The sequence below is a fragment of the Heteronotia binoei genome, chromosome 1 (genome assembly GCF_032191835.1).
Source record: "Heteronotia binoei isolate CCM8104 ecotype False Entrance Well chromosome 1, APGP_CSIRO_Hbin_v1, whole genome shotgun sequence".
Taxonomy (NCBI): domain Eukaryota; kingdom Metazoa; phylum Chordata; class Lepidosauria; order Squamata; family Gekkonidae; genus Heteronotia; species Heteronotia binoei.
The window spans coordinates 53342002-53359901 of NC_083223.1; the positions used below are offsets into that span (position 1 = coordinate 53342002).

General features: G+C 40.7%; 1 protein-coding gene across 12 annotated transcripts in view; it reads left to right on the forward strand.

Moving 5' to 3' along the window:
- MYT1L (myelin transcription factor 1 like) overlaps nucleotides 1-17900 on the forward strand; it is a 513986-nt gene that overhangs the window by 446240 nt on the left and 49846 nt on the right. The window lies entirely within an intron of this gene.

The window sequence follows — 17900 nt, forward strand, 5'->3', positions numbered from 1 at the left end:
GTAAGATATAATGCCATTTTTTTAAAAAAAATATGTCTGTTTGCTTAGCAATTACAAACAGAATGTCTGCAGTAAGAGATGCCATTTGGCAAACTGCTAATCTATAGAGCTGGTCCTGCAAGTTAGTTATCGAATACTAGCCCAGACTGTGATTTTTTGAGCACCACCCTGGTACAAGCAGCTGATGGTTGTGATGTCATAACAGGGCTGAGTGGAAAAGAGTTCTCATATCCCTTCTGCCTGTGGTTCAGTTTTGTGCTTTGATGTCGTGCAGGGCCACATGGTACAATGCTACGATGGAAGAGGAGTTAGAACTGCAATTTTAAATAACTTTTGCTAAATTAAACCATATTGTGATCGACCACATCATGGACTATCAAACAACATTAGTGGGAGTGTAAAATGGATAGTTCTGGAGTTTTCAGTGAACAATTATTGGCCATGGATAACCTAGATAATTTTTGTTTACATATGTGATAGATTTTCAATTTGATTCTATTCCCATGGGAGGACTCTGAATATATTGGTTGGAGGGAAGCAAAGAAACTCAGTGAGAATTTAGCAACATTATTCTTCTCTAATTTTTTTTTAAAGAATGTGATTCTTATATTTGTACATACAATTCTGAGAAACTGTCATATATTTCTGAATTTCAGACTTCTAACATATAGCACCTAACAGGTTCAGGCCAACCCCTTTTTTTAAATGACAGGAAAAGAAAACCCTGTGTAAGAACAAGGGTGGAATTCTAGCAGGAGCCGCTTTGCATATTAGGTCACACACCCCTGATGTAAGCTCTTGGAGGACTGGCTACATCAGGGGTGTGTGGCTTAATATGCAAAGGAGCTTCTGCTAGAATTACCCTGGTGTAAGAACAAGCATGGTGCTTTGAGTATGAAGTTCAAAATCTAGAATATATTTAAAAAGATAGAAGCAACAAAGGATAATGGAATAGAACAAGGAACCTTACAAGAGTCTAGGTGGATAATTCTGCACTGTTTTAAGCAGCATGATTTATGTAGCATAATGTCAGGCAGATAGAGAGTACCCTCCAATCTCTTTATGATGTCAGAAAGAGTTCTGGTATGCACTCTGAAGTTTGCAGGAATTAGCATACTTCTGGTATGGTAAGAGCACCTTGAATTGTGCTGCCCCACAAAAAATGCCTCTTCTGCCTGTATAATTAAACCAGCCACAAAATGATACAAAACAGATGGAATTATATGGGTGTGACGGGTGGAAAGAAACAATAACTGCCATAAGCTTTAAGCTAAAAACAGTATTGAACCTAAGAGGTTATCTTGAAACCAAACTTCAAATAGACAAGAGAGTGTGTAGATAGCATTGCCAACCTTCAGGTGGTGACTGGAGATCTCCTGGAATTCAACTGACCTCCAGACAACAGAGATCAGTTCCCCTGGAGAAAATGGCAGCTTTGGAGGGCAAACTCTGTGGTATACCATATATTCTAGGTAAGATCCTAGATTTCTGCTTCCATAGACACTGCCCCAAAATCTCCAGGAATTTCCCAACCCAGGGCTAGCAACCCTAGTTGTAGCAAGGCCTACAAAAAGGACAAAACCTTACATCAAAAGGTTAGGCAGCTTCTTCAGAGCAATTGGACTCCAGAAACTTCAGAGCATTTGGACTCCAGAAGCTGAGAAATGGAGAGACACTCCAGATTCAGAGGGACCAGTAGATAATCTGGAATATTGTGATCTGAGCCAGTTCCAATTGGACAAGAAACAACTGAAGGAAGTAAGGAAGCAAAAAGACCCAGGGAAACACGGGCTATAATTCAGTGAGACCAAATAGTCTTAAGATGGGCAAGTGTAGCACAGGGCACAAGCAACTGCTACAGCACAGTTGACAATGGACTTAGTTCAACAACTCAGGTTACTGCTAGTTGAGCTATGTGGATTGGTATGGGGTACCGTGACACTGTGATCATCTAATTATGCTCAGTCTTCTCATTTTTTGAAATCAGATCTTCTTCATCTACTTTGGTAAACATATGGGCTGAATCAGTTTCACATGATCTCAAACCAAAAAGTGTAGATTTCTGTGAGCCAGGAAAGAGAGGTGGCAGGCCCTTACCTGAAGAAGGTAGATCCTTCCCTCTTTTCATCCTGCAACACTTTATTGCTTTGGCTGAGAACAACTCTGATCCTTGTGTAAAGCTGGCATTCTGAAAGAATGGTCAGCTACATAATCCAGTGAGACCTTTGCTAGTGCAGCAGGATTTCTTACAGTATTTTAAAATGTGTGACTGTAACTCTGGATTTGATTCCTCAGACTGAGTAATTAAGAACAGTGCTTCTCTCTTTTTGTTCCATGTAAATTTTTTCTCCTTCCTTATGGAGCCCTTCCTTACTTAAGGGAGAGAAACAATCCCCCAGTCTCCCAGCCTACCACAGAGCAAAGCACTTAGATGCTTTGTCGTCATAAAAGTCCATTAGATAAGATTACTTTTAACTCTAGATTTCCACTTATCTATCATTTAGTTTTTTTCTTTAATTATGCTGCTGTAACTCCTTAATTTTTTTTAAAATACCCCTTAGCTGCAGGCACCCTTTCAGATTATGGAGCATGGTGTGTCCCTGGGTTTTTGTGGTACAATCAGCCACTTGGCATGTAGGCTAAGGACATAAAAGCCTGAATAAGGTCTGATCCATGGGGAAGGAGGTAGATCTGCCCAAATATTTCTTATCTGAATGGCACCCCATCTTTAGCAATTTTACTTTTGCCAAAATCTTTTTGCTCTCTTTCTCTCTCTCCCACACACATTCTTTCTGTCACACTGCCATTTTTCAAATAGGGCATAATTTGAGGGCTACATTGTTCGTTGGTTTCAAATGGCTGTTTAACAACTGAGAATTTTAGAGTGGGATCTAAAGGCCACTATTATCAAAGTAGCCACATTATTTGTGTTTGACCTTCTGAAACCATTGTTTTAATATGAACTCAGGCAGAGCAAGATGGCAGATTTGATTTGATGGCAGATAAAGCACAGTCAATATCTTCCCACATTCCTGGTCCAGTGCTAACTCTGAGTATAAGTTCCAAACCAAACACGATGGTGGGGTTACCATGAATGGGATTAGTATTTTTTCACATTTAACTTGTAGGTACATGAGAGGCCCAATTCACACAGGGACCATACTCCCCTCTGCCAATGACATTTTCCAGGCCTAAAATAACCTACTGATGCTATTTTCCTCATTAGTGTGTAAATATATGTGCCTGTATTTTTTCCCAATAGGGCAATAGTAGCCTGATGGGGCCATTTGGGGTTGGAAATACAGCATGGGGTGAAAGTTTTCCCTATGCCTTTGGTTAATGTCAAGGTCCTAATCCACACTTGAGTGTTCTGCACACCTATTATTTAAAGAAAATAAAAATCAGAAATGTCAATGATGAAACTTCCTGCACTATCTCTGATTTGGGCCTAAGAAATATCGTTGTCAAAAGAAGGTATCTTTTGTTCTATTGTGTGATATATCCGTAATGAACCTGAGAGGCAGCTATATGGACCATTCAGCCTGCATTGATTGCAGTGACAGTTTGGGGGAATGAACAGGTGACCAGCATAACACTGGATATTGTGGACTGAAAAAGCACATTTTATGCCCTTACAAGAGCCATATAACATGTGCTTGGAGGCGTGTTAAGACCCAGTATTCCTAATCCATTGGACATGAGAAAATGGACCAAGCTGATAATATAGATCTCCAAATACCTTCCCCAAAAGAGAGTATACAAGTGAACATTGACTTTTCATTGTATCAGCTACAAAGGGGGCTTCCATTAAGAGAGTTTTTTCATTTTAATCAGAGGTGCTTACTGTTGATGAGTGCAGCCATGGGGTGGGCATTCACTTGGCAAACCCAGTACAAGGGAGATAGTTTTTCTTGCAGTCCCAGCACCAAGGGCAGTGATAGTGAGGACCTCTTTGCAATGATCCACCAATAACACAATCGCTCACAAAATTATGGAATAAAATGGTCACAACTTTTATTGGTTACAGCTGCCTTGGCACAACATGGGTCCACTGGATCCTGGCATCAACTGACCCACCTGCTAGTCAGTGTACCACATCCAAACCCAGCCAGCCTGCTGGGATGAGGAGAACGATGGGATGGTAGATTCCAGAAGGACAATCATCACTAAGTGGTCTCCCCTGCCACTTTTAGCGTGAGGGTATCCCAATGGCAGCCCTCAAGCTGGGCATGCCTTTTCTAACAGCCCCTGAGCTTGGAGTGCCCCTTCTGGCAGCCCTCAAGCTGGGCATGACCCTTTAAAGACCTCACCCCACGATACCTTTAGCGGATTCCCAGGGGTAACAGGCAGACAGGCTGGTTTCCTAAAATGAATCCCATGCTGATATCGCCACAAGTTCTTTTCTAATTAGATCATCATCACCCAGCATGAGAAGTTTAGCAGAGCCAATGGAAATGACACAGAATGATTCAGAAGGTCATATAGACCATGCTACGAAGACTTTTTAAAAAGAGTAAATTAAAGAGGCATCAGTACAGATTCCTTGTCCAGTAACTTTAATTACATTATTGACAATTAGAACCATCAAATATCTCACCCATCAGTCCTCCTAATGACCACAAAGTAGTGAGTAATCACATTGCTCCAGTAGCCTTGGAACCGCTTTATTCAAATGTAGCAGGGAATTCTGCAAGTGCTGAGCAGCTCATGGCTACAGGTACCGTTCTTTTTGCAAAGACAGTCTAGAATTTGCTCCCTTTTTTACAAGGTGGGGAAGAATGGAAATATTGGATGTATTCCAGGCCTTCAAGCATGATGACCTAGTACTTTGAATGTAACACTCTAGATTATTTTAGATTTCTATCCCACCCTGACCCATTTTGGGGAAGGGCAGGATAGAAATCTAAAATAACAGACAGACAGATAGATAAGTGTGTGAGAGAGAGATGGATGATAGATTCCATCTTCGTATCAATGAGACAAACACACTTCCCTTAACTCCAAACACTCTCTTAGTGAGAGAGCTGACTTTTTTACATGATACATAGAAGATGTCCATAGGTGTCATAGTGATACTTGTGGCACATCTGAGAGAGAGCAGGATACTTTCAACATATAAATGAAAATCTTCCGTTATACCCCTTTCCTTCTCTCTCTTGGAATCTATCACATGACTTGCTATGTTGTGTGATCTGTTTGTGAAAAGTACCATTACTTCATATATCATTATTTTTAAAAAATCATAAATTCTTTTCAATAGCAGAATTTTGGATGTGTTTTTTTTTTAATTTAAACAACTTTCACATTCAAGATGATCTTCTGAGTAGCGATGACGTCAGATCTCTTCAACAATTCTTCTACCTCTACCAGCAGGGTGTTGAATTTGAAATGTCTACAATACTCCTGGACACTAAATCAAGAAATCAACATGACCCTTGGGGACTTCTGAATAGAACTTTTCAGCAGTTATTTTTTAACAAATTTTATTATATCTGAATACTGCAATTAAAAATATTCACATATTTAGTGAATGTTACTAAATTAAGAAGTACTACACAGTTCTATTGTTTCCTAATTCCTAATTTCTATTGTTAAAATGCTGTTAATATGTAGTTATTAAGAGAACTAGTTTTAATATGAAACCCTAATAAATATTAATCAATGAGTCATTATATAAATCTTTATAAGAAATTTTGTTAAAGAGAAGCGGGGAAAACCCTAGATCATCATTAATCACTAGAATGTGAATTATCTTCCCATATTATCTAACATTTCAGGCAGAGGTTTCCAGTATTATAAATGGATGCAGTCTTTAATAACAGTAGCTAGGGCCACTGTTTAGCTTGGGATCATGGTGTAGTAGGAGTGGGTGTTTAAGTGATAAGTGCTGTTAGTACTGGAAGAGAAAAATATAGGTGCTTCCTTTCTGCTTGTCTTTTCCCAGTTTCTTCCAGACCTACCAACATTGGGACAGGGAGACTGATTTCTGCAAGTGCCACCCTCTGTGAATGTATCACCCCTCTCCCCATTTTGCACCATGGTTCTGAGCCAAATAAGAGCCCTGCATAGGGGCTATATTTAGTGTTCATAACCTCCAGGTGGTAGCTGGAGATCTCCTAGGATTACAACTAGTTTGCAGGCAACACAGATCCGTGAAAAAACCCTACATTTCAAAACATCCTAAGGTCTAATTCAGTCTCTTGCAGCATCCCACAACAAAAACTGGACAAAACTGGGAAACAGCTGTGGGTTCACTAGCATCAGTGGCAAAGCTGGTTCCGAGAACCTGGGTCATCATGGAATAGTTGAAAGACACTGAGCAGAGGAAGTAATTCTGAGGACAAAAATGGTGAGTTGGAGAGGTGTTTTAACTGTTTCTCCATCCACCTTTCCCCAATATCTCTTAAACATCCCCTATGCAGAATAAATATTTAGGTAACAATAACATCATTCTTTTGTTGGGAATAAAGAGGGGAAAAAGACAGAGGAGATTTTAAAATTCATTAAAAATCTTGATGGGGGTGGATGTTAAGTATAAGAAGAAGAAATTGGATTTATACCCCACCATTGATTTGGAGTCTCAGAGTGACTTATAATCTCCTTCCCTTCCCCACAACAGAAAACCCTGTAAGGTAGCTGAGGCTGAGAGAGCTCTGACAGAAACTGCTGTTGAGCAGAACAGCTCTGAGCAAATTATTACTGACCCAAGGTCACTCCAGTAGTTTCATGTGCAGGAGTGGGGAATCAAACCCGGTTCTCTCAGATAAGAGTCCATACTATTAACCACTACGTCAAACTGGCTCTCACAAGAGGAGGTAGACAAAAAGATGTTTCTGGAAATAATGGAGAGTCATCTATAATAGTTTAAGGCTGAATACATAAGATATGCAGATTTAATTTGGTAGGTTGTTTTCAGTCCAAGAAAGATACCAGATTGCACTAAAGGCTAGAAGGTCCCCCAATATAAACAGTAGCCATTAGATCTGTTTCTAGCACTAACTGGAAAACACAGATTCCTTGTAAGCAGGAAGTAGAAGTAGGGAGAAAAAGCAGATAGTAAAAGGGTGGTACCCTTTATATTATCAAATTGTAAGTGGCACACAGGGTAACTGGTAAAACCTTAACTGGCTAGTGTCTCATGGTTTAAGGGCATGCTCATTTTTCTATGAACAAAGTCCTGTCATTAGCTTTCTCCCATTTTAGGCTGTCTTTTTCCAGTTCTAGGATTATACTCCTAGACTTTACATTAGCCTGGATCCAGTGGATAATTTCTGGAAATGGAAGTGAAGAAAGGTTTTTGTCAGTTCTTCCTTCCATTGCAGATTTCAGCACACATGCCCCATTCTTTGCTGGGGGTCATCTGTCCCCCCAGGACCAGCTTTTCAGGAGACATTTTGTCCTGCAGCAGGAAGGGTGAGACTGGGAGATCCCTTCTGTCAATGGAAGTTACTGCTGGATTCAAGCCACTGTAGGAAGAGTGTATGCAACACTTAGCAAAAATCCCTCTTTCTTTCCTTAACCCTTTCTGTTTGTATCCTTGCACAAATTCCTTTCTTGGATTATCATTCTGAGCACAATAGCTTAGGTTAGTTCATATAAACAAGCCTTAAATCTACCAGTATTTTGTATTTTTTATTATTTGCCATGTCTTTGTATATTGCTGGTTCAGGTTCTATAAATGTAGTCTAGAGATCAGTTGTCATTCAGGAAGATTTCTAGCCCCCCCCCCCAAAGGTTATTGACTATCAGTGGCTGTTGCTAGGCAACCAGAACAGCATCGCCAGTATTCCAGCCTTGGTTTCTGTCAGTAAAATATGGGGGAGGGCCCTTTCTAGGGCTATTTTGGCCTTTGAAGGGGAACTCATTATGGCCTGGTCCATAAGCAATGACTGGGAGACATGATACCATACGACTTGCATAACCCATACAGGCTCAGCTGCTGGCTATTGTTCACTCCAGAAAAGCTGATGTGGTGTAGTGGTTAGGGTTTTAGACTAGGATCCTAGGCAGGGTTCCCTCTAAACTGAGTTAGTGTGAGCTAGCTCATATTTTTTTTATTCTCCAGTTCATACATTTTTGTCTTAGCTCAGGAAGGAGGGCCCCAGAGCAAACTAATTTATGCAGTAGCCAAAATTGCTCCCTCACAACTTTAATGCCAGTATCTCACAAGGTAGAATCTTTGCTCACAAGGTTCCACAGCCTAGAGGGAGCATTGATCCTAGGAGACCTAGGTTCAAATCCCCACTCTACCCTGGATGCTCACTGGGTGTCTTTGGACCAGTTCTTTGTCTAATCTACCTCATAGGTTTGTTGTGAAGATAAAATGGAGAGCAAGATAATGATGTAAGCTGCTTTGGGTCTCCATTGTAGAGAAATGTAGAGTAAATAAAAGTAAATATAGCTAAAGATGGGGAGACAGATGAAAGTTGGTTAGTTGTAAAAAGCAGAGCTAAATCTCTGCACAGCAAAATTTTGTAGTCTGGCTGCTTGAGAAATAAGTTCACATTTAGAGGAGGGGAGGGGAAAATCAGATGCCCCCCTTGCAAGTCCTTACAGATCCTCCACTTGAGCCACATAAGATTCACAGTGCTGCCCTAAATACAAACACAAATGGCCATCACGTTTGTCAGAATAACAAGCTGTCATCAAAGTTAATATAAGATAGCCCACCTTACACAATGTACAGAACTTGGGCAATGCTGGAGCTTTATGAATTTCTCCTGAGAGGTCATTTAACCTAAAAGAAAGAGTGTGACTTGCCAGAGAGACCAGAGCCTGGTGATGTGATGCAACTGAAAGTGAGATTGCTGGGAGGATCTCAGCTGATGAATGCATTGAAATAAGTGCTATATATCTAGGTTTCATATATATATATATATATATATATATATATATATTTCCTACTGAAAGATTGCCTGCCTTCTTTTCTGAACTAGGTACAAAGTTAACTGTAAAACTATTTGCTATTAACAGTAAGGACAAAACAAATATTCTAGTAACTTTTGAAGTCTGTTTTTACTTTAGGTAGTACACTGCAAATGTTATAAAGTTGGCCTTCTTTATATACTGCCATGGAACAGCTACACAAAATAAAGGACTATTTGTGGTAGCTGCAGCTACCTTTGATCTCATTTTTCTCTTCTGTAAAATGGATGTGAGGCATATGGCACCAAATTTAACCAGAACCTAATCCAAGGTGAAATCTAGATTCTGCTAAATATGTCTCTGAACTATTTCTATGAATTAGAATTACTATGAATATTTTTATTAAAGTAATTCATCAATATCCATATGGCTTCTTTCAGATTCTGCTGCACTATGTACTTCCTATGTTAAATATTATATTAATGACACTGAATGTTTAGTAGATACACAGTTTTAACCATTTTATTGCATTGAAGGCATTTTAGAAGTTCCCTTTAGATTTAGTATAATTTCTTTTTCATGCTATGTATATATCAAATATAAATCACAAAGTTTGTGATGCAGTGAGACCGTAAATTAATTGCACATTGTACTAGGCTGAGGCCCGTATAATGATACACAGATAGTATTGTACGCTCAGGAAACCAACATCTCCCGGTTGTCCCTGGCCCTAAGGATGTCCGTCTGGTGTCGGCCAGGGCTTTTCCTGCCAGATTTGCTACCTTTTTGCAGGGCCTGAAAGACAGCTGCTTCACCAGGCCTTTGGGTAAACAGTAGGCATCCACATTAAAACAAACTAAACCAAACCGGCCTCCCTTGAAAAGTCCCACTTGAAATATGACACCATTAATCAGCGGCCAGCTGGAAATTGTTCTAACCTTATACCCTCCTGTCTCCTGCTCTGAACTAGGAGGTTTCTACTTGTTTTAATATATTGCTGTAATGTTGTATGTTGTAATCCGCCCTGAGCCCATTCATGGGGTAGGGCAGAATATAAATTTACTAAAATAAAATAAATAAAATAAAATAAATGTATCAGTCACAAGAAACCTGTATCATACTTTTGTTGTCTTAAGTAGACTACAAAATCAGTGATGTAGTAGGTTTAATATGGTATGTACAGGCATATTCAGAATAGGGTTGCCAGGTCCCTCTGCCACTGCAGCGGGGGACTTGTTCCTTGCGTGCATGGCATGATGATGTCATGCTAGGGATGCTCTAGGGCTCACAATAAAACTCTACCTTTAAAGCCCTATATGGTCGAGGACCTGTCTACCTTAGGGACCGTCTCTCCCCATATGAACCCCAGAGAGCACTGAGGTCAGCTGGAAAAAACTTGTTGACTACTCCCGGACCGAGAGAGGTGAAGCTGCAATGTACCCGTAACCGGGCCTTCTCCTCTGTAGCCCCGAGCCTATGGAACCAACTTCCAGAGGAAATGCGGGCCCTGCGGGACCTTGAACAATTCCGCAGGGCCTGCAAGACCTTCCTCTTCCGACTAGCTTTCGCTGACGAAGGAAGAAATTGTTAATGATAACCGCCATCCTAAAGAACAGTATTAGCACTTTTATTAACTTAATTAACTAATTTTAAACCTAATCAGAATTTTAATGCTTAAATGTAATTTTGTGTTTTTTGCTTTTTGTATAATTGAAATTTGTATGATGTTGTTAGCCGCCCTGAGCCTGCCTCGGCGGGGAGGGCGGGATACAAATAAAATTATCTAAAAATAAAATTATCTAATTATCTATGGTACCGTAGAGGTTTACCATGATTCCTAGAGTGTCACACCGAAAATGCTCTAGGATTTGTGGTAAAACTATAGAGTTTTTAGTGCGAGTTCTAGAGCATTCCTGGCACAACGTCCCCGGTGTGATGATGTCACTTCTGGACAGCATGCACCAATGGGGATCTTTGGGGGCGGGGATCCCCCTGGCAGCCTGCTCCCTGCCGGCAAGTTGGGGCCCTCCTGAGCAGGGGATTCCCTGTCCCCAGTGGGAATTTGGCAGTCCTAATTCAGTTCAAGCCAGGCCTGTTTTTCAGAACAGAACAATTCATGTCTAGGTAAGATCAATGATAGAATTACATTTAATAGTTTTAAACCAGTAATCAATATATCTAATTCTGAACATGGACCCCATCTTCAGATACTTTCATTTCTTGAAAGTATAGGGGATACTGCTATTATTTTAAGGAGTTTTAACCCTACAATGTATTTTTTTAAAAAGATTTTACATTTTTCTGCAAACCCAGTGCTTTTACAACTTGGCCAGAGTTTTCTCAGGGAGATAGGTATCCTGGGGGAAGGAAGGAGAGAGAGCCAAGAGCCATGTGGTAAGCATGTCAGACTAGGATCTGGGACGCCAAGGTTCAAATCCCCACTCTGTCATAGAAGTTTGCTAGGTGACGTTGAGTCAGTCACTCTCTCTCTCAAACTAATCTGCTTCATGGGGTTTTTCTGAGGATAAAATGGCCATGAGGAGAATGATGTAAATGGCTTTGGATCCCCATTGGGGACAAAAATGGGATACAAGTGATGTAAATAAATAATAAAGCTGAAAATTTAGAGACAGATACAAGAAAGGCTGGTTGGTGAGTGGTAAGGAAAGGGTATGAGGGCTGCCAGAAGGAGAGAAAGAGGAAATTCGGGTGCAGAAAGGGGTACAGGGGGAAATGAAGTGACCCATACCAGTCCTTCTTGGATCCCCATTAGTACTAGCCTAGTATGTACAATGCAGCGATGAATGTTATGAATCTTCTGCAGCTTAGACAAATCGAAGCCAGACAAGAGTCCTTCCTTCCTTCCTTCCTTCCTTCCTTCCTTCCTTCCTTCCTTCCTTCCTTCCTTCCTTCCTTCCTTCCTTCCTTCCTTCCTTCCTTCCTTCCATTTCTACGGCGGCTGCAGTGCTTTGAACATCAGCAAAAAAGAGTCACAAGTCTCTCCATCTCCCCATCCTCTCTCCCCCAGCATCTCAGATAAGAATATCAAGACATCAGATTGCATATACTTTTCTTAGCCTGCAGGTGCTGCCACAGTCTTCACAGCTAGGTGGGGCTGATGAGAGATGTTGTTCAGTCGCACAGTCGAGTCCGACTCTTTGCGACCCCATGGACAAAGTCACGCCAGGCCCTCGTGTCTTCCACCATCTTCCAAAGTCTGCTCAAATTCGTGTTTGTTACATCAGTAACACTGTCCAGCCATCTCATCTTTTGCCACCTCCTTCTTCTTTTGCCTTCTATCTTTCCTAGCATCAGGATCTTCTCCAGGGAGTGCTCCCTTTTCATTTGGTGGCCAAAGTATTTGAGCTTCAGCTTAAGCATCTGACCTTCCAGGGAACAGTCTGGGTTGATTTCCCTTAGGACTGACTGATTTGATCTTCTTGCAGTCCAAGGGACTCTCAAGAGTCTTCTCCAGCACCACATCTCAAAAGCATCTATTCTTCTGCGCTCAGCCTTCCTTATGAGAGTAAGAGTGAGCTAATTTGGCATGAACAGGATCATGGAGAGGGCTCAGCAAATTATGAGCAAGTTTAGAATTTTCAGGAGAACAAAGATTATTCATGTTAAAACAATCCCTTTGAGTTTTGATTATGGGGAATTTCATCCATTGCTAGATAAAGATTAAAAATAATACTAAAAGTGCTGTATAAGTAAAGTTCATTAGTAATTATTTTTGTACTTGTGCATATTTGTTAGAATAGGTAATTTGCATGCCTTGGGAAGATTTGCATGGCATAGGTATACAGATGATGATTTGCAAATAGGTCTCCCTTTACTCCCTGTTTTTTTCTCAGTTGTATGGGGTAGCTAAAAGGCAAGACACTTCATTAGCATCTAATCAAATCTTGTTATATATTTGTCTATATGTAATTTACTTAGCAAATGTTATTTGATTTAACTTGGAGAAATTGATAACTAGTTAACTGCCATCATTGCCTTTTTCTGTAATGAGGCTGTTCAGTTAATGAAATGTTGCCAGAAAATAATCTCAACACCCATCATTTTTTTCTTCAGTAACAAAAGAAATCTACGTATATTGATTTAGCTATCATCTACACACCTCTTCTATTTTTGCTGGGGCGACTATATGAGGAAAGAGTTTCCCTAGTTAAAACTCCAGTAACATCACCTAAAATTCAAGAGGACAACTATTATTGTGCTCCTCTCGTATATGTCATGCAGTGACACTTAACAGAAATGAAACACACATATATAGGTCATCTGTTTATCAGAAATTAAATTGGCTTCATTTAAAAACAGAGGTTTCATTTGAAAGGTTTATTTATGTATTGTATGATGAATTGGTTTGTTAAAATGAACAATATCAAGATATCAAACAGGGTTTAGTCATAATTAGAAGAGATACGTTACATATGGCTTAGATCCTGTAGTAGCTCTCCGCTAACGTATGGCATTTCTATCAGGAGAACAGAACTTCCTGCACTTCCACCAATGCAGTTTCAATCCATTACAGCAACTGTTTGCAAGCTGATCTTGCATGTCACAGTAAAATCCAGTTGCAAAGTGCACTGCAAGTGGATTGAAAGTGCATTATCTAGTGTGCGTGAAAGCTGCCAGATCTCTCATTCTACTACAGCCCATAATGCTCCTAGAAACACTGCTCCTCAGTGACAGGGCACCTGTACCATGGAAGTGGACCAGAAGTCGGCAGTGGGAGGAAGAAATTAGCAAAATCGCTTCCCCCTTTTCTGTTAGCAGAAAATTGTAATGGTTTCCAAGCCTCTATGTGAATTACCCTGGATGCACAGGTGATATAATCATGTGAGAGCAACCTTTAATAGTGGCTATTAATGAGTTGTGAGCCAAAGATGTCCCAATTCAGAGATTTTCTTAACCATAAACTTACAAGAAAAACCATTATTAACTCAGCCAGTGATGACAACAATAGTTTACCTATTATATCTATTGTGCAATAGCTGTACCTGTTGTATTACTGAGCAAAGGCATATGAAACTCTTAGGATACTTGAAATTGACAATATAAATGTCATATATAAAACCAGCAAAGATTAATCGAAGCCATGACAAATCGGGTTCTTAAATACCTGATCTCTATACCTGGAAAAGTTTTAGAACAAATCATGAAACAGTCACTCCTGGAACATTTAGAAAGGATGGCTGTGATTATTAAGAGCCAGTATGGGTTTCTCAAGAACAAGTCATGTCAGACTTTCTGTTAACCTGATCTCTTTTTTTGAGAAAGTGACTACCTTGCTAGATTGGGGGACTGCTGTAGACATCGTTTATCTTGATTTCAGTAAGGCTTTTGATAAGGTTCGACATACTGTCCTTGTTGACAAGTTGGTAAAATGTGGTCTGGATCCTGTTACCATTAGGTGGATCTGTAACTGGTTGACAGATCGCAACCAAAGAGTGCTTTTGAATGGTTCCTCATCCTCTTGGAGAGGAGTGACAAGTGGAGAGGAGTGACAAGCCTTAAGGATCTATCCTGGGACCTGTTTTGTTCAACATCTTTATCAATGATTTGGATGAAGTAATAGAGGGAATGCTTATTAAATTTTCAGATGATGCTAAATTGGGAGGGGTTGCAAATACAGTAGAAGACAGAAACAGGATACAGGCTGGAAAACTGGGCTAAAACGAATAAAATGAATTTTAACAGGGATAAATGTAAAATTCTGGATTTAGGTTGGAAAAATCTAAATGTATGGTTATAGGATGGGGGAGACTTGTCTTAGCAGTAGTATGTGCAAAAAGAACCTTGGGCCTTAGTGGACCATACACTGAACATAAGTCAACAGTGTGATGCGGTGGCTAAAAAGGAAAACGCAATTTTGGGTTGTATCAACAGAAGTATAGTGTCCAGATCACATGAAGTGATGGTATCGTTTTACTCTGCTCTGGTAAGACCTCACCTGGAGTATTGTGTTCAGTTTGGGGCACCACATTTTTAAAAGGATATAGACAAGCGGCAACGGGTCCAGAGGAGGGCAACGAAGATGGTGAGGGGTCTGGAGACCAAGTTCTATGAAGAAAGGTTGAAGGAGCTGGAGATGTTTCGCCTGGAGAGGGGGCGGCTGAGAGGTGATATGATCACCATATTCAAGTACTTGAACGGCTGTCATATAGAGGATGGTGTGGAATCGTTTTCTGTGGTCCCAGAAGGTAGGACCAGAACTAATGGGTTGAAATTAAATCAAGAGTTTCTGGCTTCCTGACCTTTAGAGCAGTTCCTCAGTGGAACAGGCTTCCTCGGGAGGTGGTAGGGTCTCCTTCCTTGGTGTTTTTAAACAGAGGCTGGATGGCCATCTGACAGCAATGAAGATCCTGTGAATTTAAGGGGAGGTATTTGTGAGTTTCCTGCATTGTGCAGGGGGTTGGACTATATGACCCTGGAGGTCCCTTCCAACTCTATGATTCTATGATTCTGTACCCCATATTTACTAATATGCAATGTAGAGAGAATGTAATAGGCATGCTAAAATATTTATACTTTTTACAATGGCAACTCAGAAATTTTGTATTTCTTTTTTGCTTTTTAAGTTTTGTCAAGAGACAGTTAACTTGAAGCTCACTATCTAGTTTCTTTATTGAGTGTTCCCTTTCCCATGTAATATTGAAGCATCTCAAACTTTCATAGGTTATACATTCAAAGCCAAGGTATTATAAAATGGAAATAATTTAAAAAATTTTCATATATACAGTACAATGCATGATAGAACACACAATTGTACCACCTAAATCTTCATGAGTAAAGCAGATTATAAATAAAATATGTATCATAACTTGTCTAGACTCAGTGAGAAAAACAGCATATAAACCATCAGTTCATATAAGGTCACCATAAACACCTATATCAAAACAACTGTAACATCACAACTTAAATTAAACCCATTTAGTTTAGTTTAGTTTATTAAATTTATACCCCGCCCTCCCCACCGAGGCAGGCTCAGGGCGGCTTACAACATTGGTCATAATAACAATAGTAATAAAATCTAATCTCACATTAGTAATACAATCAGTCACTTAATAAAACAATTTAAAACAGTTGGTGCTAATAACATTTTGGTATTATCCAGTTACCCTGGCATCAATATTTCCTGGATTCCTCCTAATGTTATAGATCTCAAGGGTCAGCTGAAAGCAAGCTGGAAGAGTATGGTCCCGCAAGGCCCTAACCTCTTCTGGAAGCTGATTTCACCAGTAGGGGGCTGCTACTGAGAAGGCACAATCCCTAGTAGTTGTCAGTCTCGCCTCTCTCGGCCCGGGGATCACTAAGATATGTTGAGTTCCCAATCTTAGTACCCTCTGGGGAACATGTGGGGACAGCCGGTCCCTCAGGTAGGCAGGTCCTCAGCCATAAAGGGCTTTAAAGGTAATGACCAACACCTTGTAGGAAATCCGGTATATTATTGGCAGCCAGTGCAGTTCTTGAAACGCCAACTGTATGTGCTCCCACCTGGGCAGCTCCAATAACAGCCTAACCGCCGTGTTCTGCACTAGCTGTAGTTTCCGGGTTTGTGACAAGGGCAGCCCCATGTAGAGGGCATTACAGCCGTCCAATCTCGAGGTGACCATCGCATGGATCACCGTTGCCAGGTCGCTTCGGTCAAGGAAAGGAGCCAAATGTTTCGCCCACCTAAGATGAAAAAAGGTGGATTTCGCCCACCTAAGATGAAAAAAGTTGTTGCTATCTGGACCTCCATTGTCAAGGAGGACTGAAAAGGCAAGTCGGATGTCCTTAGGGCCAGGGGTGGTCAGGAGGTGTTGCGTAGCCTATCGCAATGACCTCTGGGGCGTAAATGGGGAAAGGCGATCCCTCAGGTATGTTGGTCCCAGACCGCATAAGGCTTTAAATGTCAGTACCAAAACCTTGAAGCGGATCCGGTACTCAATAGGTAGCCAGTGCAGTTGGCGCAGCACTGGCTGAATGCTTGCTGGTAAAGGCAATCCAGTTAACAACCGTGCTGCCGCATTCTGCACTAGCTGGAGTTTCCGGATCAGCCACAAGGGTAAGCCTGCGTAGAGCGAGTTACAGTAATCCAACCTAGAAGTGACTGTTGCATGGATCACTTTAGCTAAATCCTGGGGGGATAGGTAAGGTGCCAGCTGCCTGGCCTGCCAAAGGTGGTGAAAGGCAGATCGAGCAACTGCTGTGTCCTGGGCCTCCATATTTATGATTAATTATATATGATTTTCTTTTTCCCAGTCATCTGCTTCTTATACCATACACACATACTTACATACATAGTCGTGTCATACAAAAATTAGATGTAATAGTGACTGAATAATTAAAGGCACTTACCACAAACTTTTCCTCATAAACCACATAACTGCTGGTCAGGTGGCCCTTGCATGTTGTTTATGTGCCTGCATGAGTGGGATACATGTGGCTATGATGGTTTCATGCTGGTATTGTTGGTGTTGACAAAAGAGCCACATGTTCCTGTGTACACAGTGGCAGACTGGGTCTAAAAATACTGGTTGCCAGGAAACATAGGGGGCCCACCCACAACTATGAGGCTATCATTTAATTTGTATAATAAATAAATAATTTAAAAAAAAACGTAAGTAGAAAAAAGGCACAATTAAAGCTTTTGCGAAATAAATGTATATATATTTTAGCAATTACAGTGTACACATATTGTACATATTACTGGCAGTATACAGTAGATACTAAATGTAAATACAGGTTGCATTTTCTCCGGGGGAGCTGATCTCTGCCAGCTGAAGATCAGTTGTAAAAGAGGGAGATCCCCAGGCCCCACCTGGAGGCTGGCAACCCTAAATGCAATGTAAATTTTAGCTGCATTACAGTAATAATATTGGGACTTCTGTTTTATTTTCAAGCTACTAAAAGATCATTAACATTTTTAACATATTGCCTAATGTTTAAGGGGGCCCACTTCATCAGGGGCCTACAGGACCCACATGCCGTTGGGCAAGCTGACACCCTGGCCAGTCCGCCACTGTGTGTACACATGAATTGTGTTG